Source organism: Pinus tabuliformis, chromosome 7 (genome assembly GCF_031772625.1).
Source record: "Pinus tabuliformis cultivar Carrire ecotype Pingquan chromosome 7, CPIR1, whole genome shotgun sequence".
NCBI classification, from domain to species: Eukaryota; Viridiplantae; Streptophyta; class Pinopsida; order Pinales; family Pinaceae; genus Pinus; species Pinus tabuliformis.
In genome coordinates, this window is record NC_142293.1 from 1,967,389,634 (window position 1) to 1,967,397,267 (window position 7,634).

Sequence of the window (7,634 nt, forward strand, 5' to 3'; positions counted from 1 at the left end):
ATTACTATGAACTGTGTAGCATCGCCTACTTTCTTCTGCGTGCTTGCTATTATGCAGAATGTTGCTTGAGCATTATACCTTTGAAACATTCTCAAAACATGGATCAAAGCTGATGTGTTTGATTTACTTTTGCTTTGACCAAGGGTGCTGATATGAAACTAAAACACTCCTCTGTTTTGATATTTTTGACTGAAGACTCCAAACAGCTTCCCTTTACCATGAATTGTTGTGATGTGACTGTGCTACTCTTGTTGTTTTGTTGAGATTAGTGCAGAGACAGCTTTTTTTAAAATTGGAATATTTGCATTGGCTGTGTCTTCATAATATTTACTGCTGCTCTTTTGACAATCGGTCTGCTTATATAAAAATGAAAACAAAGTGCTGATATATACAAATATTACTGTACAAAAGATATATACAAAGCTGCACTGTATCCCTTAAAAGGGATCATGGTAATGTTTCAGCATACGACCATTGACAGGGCCTTCTTCAGCAGAATTATCCTCTACAGATTTGAGAAAATAAGTGTTATTTCCCTGAACAGCAGAAATAACGAATGGTCCTTTCCATAAAAAATCAAACTTGGAATGTTTGCCCTTGTCTTCTCTTCGTGAGTCCCACCTTAGAACTTTGTCACCAATGTAGAAATCCTCAGCCTTAACTCTCTTATCAAACATCTTTTTGAGTTTTTCTTGCAAAATTTGAGCTCTGCCATAAACTTGCTCTCTGGTTTGCTAAAGATGAATGGTCTGATTAATCCTTCTTTGAATTTCATTGGGTTCAGCCTAAATTTCTTGTAAAAATCTGATAGTAGGGATGCCAAAGGATGAAGGAAATCTGGCCCCCATGCCATATACTAGCTCATAAGGGCTCATCCCAATGGATCTCTTTGTTGAAAGTCTGTCTGCCCATAGGGCATTTACCAGCTTTTTGTGCCAGTTCTTCTTGTTCTCTTCTAGCACTTTCTTTATGATGTTGATGAGGCTCTTATTGGATTATTTGGCCAAGCCATTACCTTGAGGGTAATAGGCTATAGAGTGGCCTAAGGTAATATGAAATTCATGGCAAAAATTGATCATTTTTTTGGATTTGAAGGTAGCAGCATTGTCAGTGATGATTTTCTCAGGGCAGCCAAATCTAGAAAAGGATATTGCACTCAAGGAATTGGATAATGATGGTGTCATTGGCTTGCCTACAGGGGATGGCTTCAACCCACTTGGTGAAATAGTTGGTGGCTGTGAAAATCCATTTGTGCTGGCCTGAGGAAGAGGGATAGATTTCTCCAATGAAGTCAAGACCCCATTGTTGAAAAGGCTTTTCAGTTGATATGGGTTTCAGGGGTAGGGGCAACAACTTTATTTTTCCCTCAAAGATTTGGCATTTGTGACATGACATGGCAAATTTCTTTACATTTGCAAAAAGAGAGGGCCAGTAAAAACCAACCCTTAAAATTTTATCAGCAGTGGACTTCCAATATAGATGTCCTCCACAGTCACCTGCATGGAATTCTTTCATGACATTGTTAGTTTCACTCATGGTTAAACAATTAAGCAATATACCTTCATGATTTCTCCAAAATAATGCACCATCTATGACACAAAACTTTAAAGGCTTCATTTTCAAAAATCTTTTCTTGGTTCTGGACAATCCTGGGGGAGCAAACAGGTTTAACAGTACAAAACATATATCAGCATACCATGGGGATTGCAAAAAGGTTTCACTGATCTGTGGAGTCACCAGCTCCTGTTCATTGTCCATTTGGTTAATGTCCAAGGTTTGAAAGTTTGTTTCGGACATCAGTTTGGCTAAACCTTGTCCCTTTATCAGTTTGGTTGGTTTTATATCTATGTCATATTCAAGGATGTTTGCAATCCACTTGCCTCTTTTTCCCTTTAATCCCTCTTGAGTTAGTATGTCTTTTACAGCAACGTGTGGGACATAGGCAATCACATGTGAATATAATATGTACACTCGGAAATCCTTGATGGCCTTAATGAGTGCATAGGCCTGCTTTTCCATGATTGGGTACTTCAAAGGGGCATCTCTTAAGGCTCGGCTGAAAAAGGAAATCAGCTTTTCAGCTCCCTGTTCATCCTTTTGCAAAAGGACAGCAGCTATAGTATGATCAGATGCAAAAGAAAAGATGATAAAATCTTTGTCAAATTGTGGGCTGGTGAGGACAGGGGTTTGGGTTAAGGCAGATTTTATACTCTCAAAGGCCTGCTTGGTTTCAAGAGACCATTTTACCTTGGCATCCTTTTTTAACATGTTGCTTAATAATCTTATCAGCTCGGCTAGATTTGGAATAAATCTCCTTAGGAGATTGATCTTTCCAAGGAATGCTTGCAGCTCTTTTATGTTTCTTGGATATGGGATTTGGAGGATGGCTTGGATTCTTTCAGGATCAATTCTAATCCCATCTTTTGATATGATGTGGCAAATTAATTTGCCTTATTCAAGGCCAAATAGAGACTTCTTGGGATTCAGGGAAATGCCATATTTCCTGCATGTCATGAACATTTGCCTTAAGTGCTTGAGGTGCTCTTGATCAGATTTGGAAAATGGGGTCGAGTCATCAAGGTAGACAACTAAGAAATCATGTATTTCTTTGGAAAATGCAATATCCATTGCTCTTTGAAAGGTAGCACCAACGTTTTTAAGTCCGAATGGCATCTTAACATACTTAAATGTTCCCCACGGTGTGGTAAAGGCTGTCTTGTCTTGGTCATCCGGGTGAACAAGTATTTGATTGAAACCTGAAAAGCCATCCAACAAAGAGATTCTAGATAACCCCACTACTCTTTGTAGGATGTGATCCATCTTGGGCAAAGGATAGTGGTCTTTTAGGGAGACTTGGTTTAAATTTCTCATATCTACACAAAGTCTAATCTCACCAGTCTTCTTTCTTGTGGGAACAAGATTGGATACCCATTCATAAAATCTGATGGGTGCTATAATACCTGCCTCAAACATTCTTTTCACTTCCTTTTCAATCAAAGGGAGAAGCACGGGATTGATTCTCCTCAGTTTCTGTTTGAAGGATTTTTGGTTTGGTTTTAAGGGAATGGTGTCTTGAATTACTAAGGTGTCATAGGACTTCAAGTCCTCATAACTCCAAGCAAATACATCTTGGAACTCTTTAAATAAATCAATATACTTGGGCTTTTGATCAGGTGGCAAATTTTTGGATAGATCATTTTTGGCTTCTCTGTTGTCCCAATATTGTGTTCCTCTATTTCAGAATTCAGTGGTTTCATTTTTGGTTTTTTAGGAACATCATTTGCATCGAACATGTCTTCTAATGGAGTTACGCCAGCAGGCAAAAAGTTATCCTTTAAGTCAATGATCTCTGTCTTTGTTTTGGCTATTTCCTCCAAATGCATTTGTTTCATCTGTTCTATGTTTGTTTTGTCAAAAACGGTTGGATTTAGGATTTGTTTGGCTGTTGCAGATGTTATAGCTTGTTGAATTTCATTTGTTTGTTGTTGGGAATCGTTCATAGCATCCATGTCAATGTTAATATTTTTGAACTCATGCTCATGAGTGAGGAAATTATTAATCTGGGCATCATTTTCGAACACTTGCCAATCTTTGACGTTATTTGGGACAGTAGGGCTATGTTTTATTTCAGTAGTAAAGTGATGGTTTGGCTCAAAAGGAAGCTTTCATGTACTAGCAAAGGTGGCTAGGCTGTGTGCATGAATGTTATGCTCTCTTGAAATCTTGGCCAGCTTGAATTCAGTGAATGCATTGAGTATATTAGTGGCAGCAGTCCTATAGGCCCTCATTCTATTGTCATTGGTAACAAAGTTACCTTTCATCTGTTGTATGATTAAATTAGAGTCACCTAAAATGGACACGTTTCTAGCTGCTAAAGCTTTGAGAAGTTTAAGGCTTGAAAGTAGAGCCTCATACTCTGCCATGTTGTTGGTGCATTTAAAATTCAATCTGTAGGCATGACCTTCTCCATGATTCTTATGTGTATTATGAATCCATACACCTTCCCCTGCTCCTAACTTGTTGACAGAGCCATCAAACTCTAAATACCATGTGATTTCTTGCTTGTGGTTAGTACTGAGAGTTTCAGTCATTCTTGTAGTGGGCAGATTTGAAATTTCTGTTTGGGGAGTTTCTTCTTGTATGCTAGTTGCATTAACTATTTTGACAATTTCATCAGTATGTGCAACCGATTCTTCATTGATGTGTGCTTGTTGTTCTAGAGCCAAAGGCTCATCATTAGTTGGGTAATTTGTATTATCATTAAACAAAATAAAAGAATCCATATCAGAATAGATTGAGTAAATGGGAAAATTTTCAGGCTTGCTCTCACTACTTACCACATATTTCATGAGTGTTTCTCTGTACAGTCTCTTTGGTTGCCCAAAGACTGAAATGGTGGCATAGGAAAGGTCTAACTGAAGGGATCCTTGGAGCTTTGCTTCCCATGATCTTGATAGAAGCATACCATACTTTGGTGGGATGTCAGCCACCACCACATCCATGAGGATGGTCTTGTTGGGATATTGGACTAAGGAGACACACAAGTTTTTGATGAGGCCTAAACACTTGACTTGACTTGAGTCAAATGAGTACAAATCTTTTTAGGGTCTTGTAATATCAAGGTTCAGATTTTCCATAACTGCTTTGGGCATCAGATTGTGTGATGCTCCTGAATCAAACATGGCATTGTGCAAGATTTTGTCATGTATATGTAAACTGACATAAAAGGGAAAGATAGATCCATATGTTGACTTTCCATTAACTTCTAGACCAAACAACAGTTCAGGGGTGTCATCCAAAACATTTACGTCGTCCTTATTCTCTGGGATTTGAAGTGATCTTTGAATTTGTTGCCTATATACATCATGTTTGGCTAGTTCTGAGAGGGGGATGGATATCTTAAGTTTTCCAATCTCTGCTTCTAAGTTAAATGGATTTTCCAATGGAGTCTTGGTGTTGATAATGGCAGTTTTTTCTTCTTCTTTTGAATTACCAGCGATTTTCTCTTGTTTATCAGCGTTATGGGAATTGATTGCTTGCGGTTTTTCAGTTTTAGGAGAGCTTTTTGGAACGTTGTTCGAGTTTTCTTCAAAGGAAGGAGATGGCAGAGGCTGATCAATAGAAGGCTGAATTTCTGTTATGTCTTCTACAGTCACATGATGCGGGTTTGGGACAGGTATATCAGCTAGCTCTATTACAATAGCCTTGCCTTTAGTCTTGTTGGGCTGTTTGCCATCCTTTGGTTTGCTAGGTTCAGAAATATCAATGGTCCTGGTTCTTAGCTTATATTGTTTGTGGACCTCATACATAGCAGTATCATAACCTTGTTTAAAATCAAAAGACTCAGCAGACTTAGTCTGAAATTGACTGAAGTCATGCTCATCTTGGTCTTCTTAGGACAGAAAAATTTGATGCTCACCCTTTAGATCCATCAGATTCATGTGAGTGTCTTCTATGGCTTGACTGGAAGTGGATGCTTCTACATAATTCTCATGGAAGGGGGGTCTTATGTCATGATTTGGGCTTGACCTACCCACATTTGTGTTCTACGTTTTCCTAAAATTTGGGTTCCTTATGGTATTGGACTGTTGTCCTTCCTATGATGACTTCCTCTCAACACTTTCTACTCTGTCTCCCAGCCTTTGCATGCCACTGATAATAACATCAAGCTTTTGTTCTAAGGCTGAGGGTTCTTCCTTAAAGGTGGTTCTTCTTTCCATTCTAGCTCTGTTTCTCTTGGCAATTAGGTTGGCCTCTACGCTAACAACAACATTTTGCATGTCTGCAAGGGTCTGAGGAGCTCTTTCTTTTAACTGGTACGACATATCTAGGTCGAACCCATGAGGGAATTTATACAAGTCAAGGTCAGGTGGGGGTCCTAAGTTCTGTGGTATTGCATTATAGACATTATTGAACCTTGCAAAGTACTCCAAAACAATCTCCTAAGGACCTCTTTTAATTGTATCATATTCAGCTAGTATGTGCAAGGGGTCTTTCTTTTTCTCCCATCTGTTGGTAAAGGGTTGGTAAAGCTCATCAGGAGTGGTTATAGAATTTGCGGCGAGTGATCTGAACCAAGTTCTTACATCACATGTTAGACTTTGAACAAAAATTTTCATTCTCACACTATCATCATCTATTTCGTAGTTTTCAAAATAGTCTTGCATCTTCTTGGTATGCTGTAGTGCAGTGAAAGGACCAGTACTGTCAAAATATGTAATTTTGGATTAGTAATCTTGAGGCAAGGCCTTAGGATTAGCAGGAAATTTCAGGGGTGCATATCTATTAGCCATATTCACAGGGATAAATGGAACAGCAAGGATAACAGAAACAACAGGAATAACACGAATAACAGGAATAATAGGAGTAATTGGAACAACAGTAGTGGTAGTTGTAGTATGTGCAGTGAATGGAGGTGTGGAAGGAGTGCTTTGAGATGTGGATGATGAGCAAGGGGAAGTAGGGGTTGAACGAAATAAAACTTTAACAGGGGTTTGAACACAGCTTGGGTAAGCTGTTTCAGGAGTATTATCAGCAAAATCTTCTTGTCTTTCTTGTTTCCTAAGGATCTTTGGGATTAAGTTCAGATTTTCAAAAGTAGCTGGGGAATTTGGGTCTGGATTTGACCTTGTGTATCATGGATTCTTCTTGGGAGCCAGCTTCCGAATTGTTTTTGGTATTTTTCTGGGAATGCTTTTAGAATCGGCAAGGGACTGATCAAATTTTGGAATAGCTGTATAGCCTAAAACTAGCATGAAGATTGACTGAAGTAGCTTTTATTTACTTCTGTTAATGCAAAGCAAAAAATAGTTTCAAAGGCTTCCTGGCTGATATTTAGGCTTCATCTGTAGTTTTAAGGAGTATACAGCAATTAGAAAATCGATTTTTCCAACCTGTTTTATAAAATTAACTGACGATGTTCCCCAGTGGAGTCGCCATTATGTTATCACTCAATTTTTACTCTTGATCAGCAGCAAAAGGATACAGCCGAGGTAACAACAGACCAACTTTGGACTGGAGGTTCCAGCCCACCTGCAGTCAGAGAGGGCTCTCTCTTTCTAATTTAGTTCTGTTGAAGATGATTTTAGGCTAGATATTGAGTTCAAGGGGTTTTTGTTTTGATTTTGGTGGGAAGATTGATGTTTTTTCAAGTAAAGAGGCAGGTATAGTATGATAGTCTCAAACCATTGGGCATGGAGTCGAGGAATAGGACTGGTGGTGCATTTTCTTGGTCACAAGAGGAATAAGAAGCAAGGTAGCTATGCATGGAACAATTTTTCAGGTTCAAAATATGGAAAGAATGCTAAGGAAGGAGAGGCAATTAAGAATATCTCAATCAGCTGAACAAAGAAGGGCGAATGAGCTCTATCTAGGGGTAGTAAAGAATCCCTAGATAACTGTCAACACAGATGAATTAGGGTAAATATGAGCCACAGGTAATTCATATTCATGTCCAATTCAGTTCAGATGAAAACATAAAGAAACAACAGAAATTGAGCCTAGAGTGCAGTTAAACAAGTTCTAAGCTAATCTTTCTTTCTACTATTTAGATGGTGAAAAAATGAAAACAGAGGTAAGAGGCACTTATTGAGTCATGTTGCAGCACAAGAATTCCATCATTCAGTGTCCAGAGA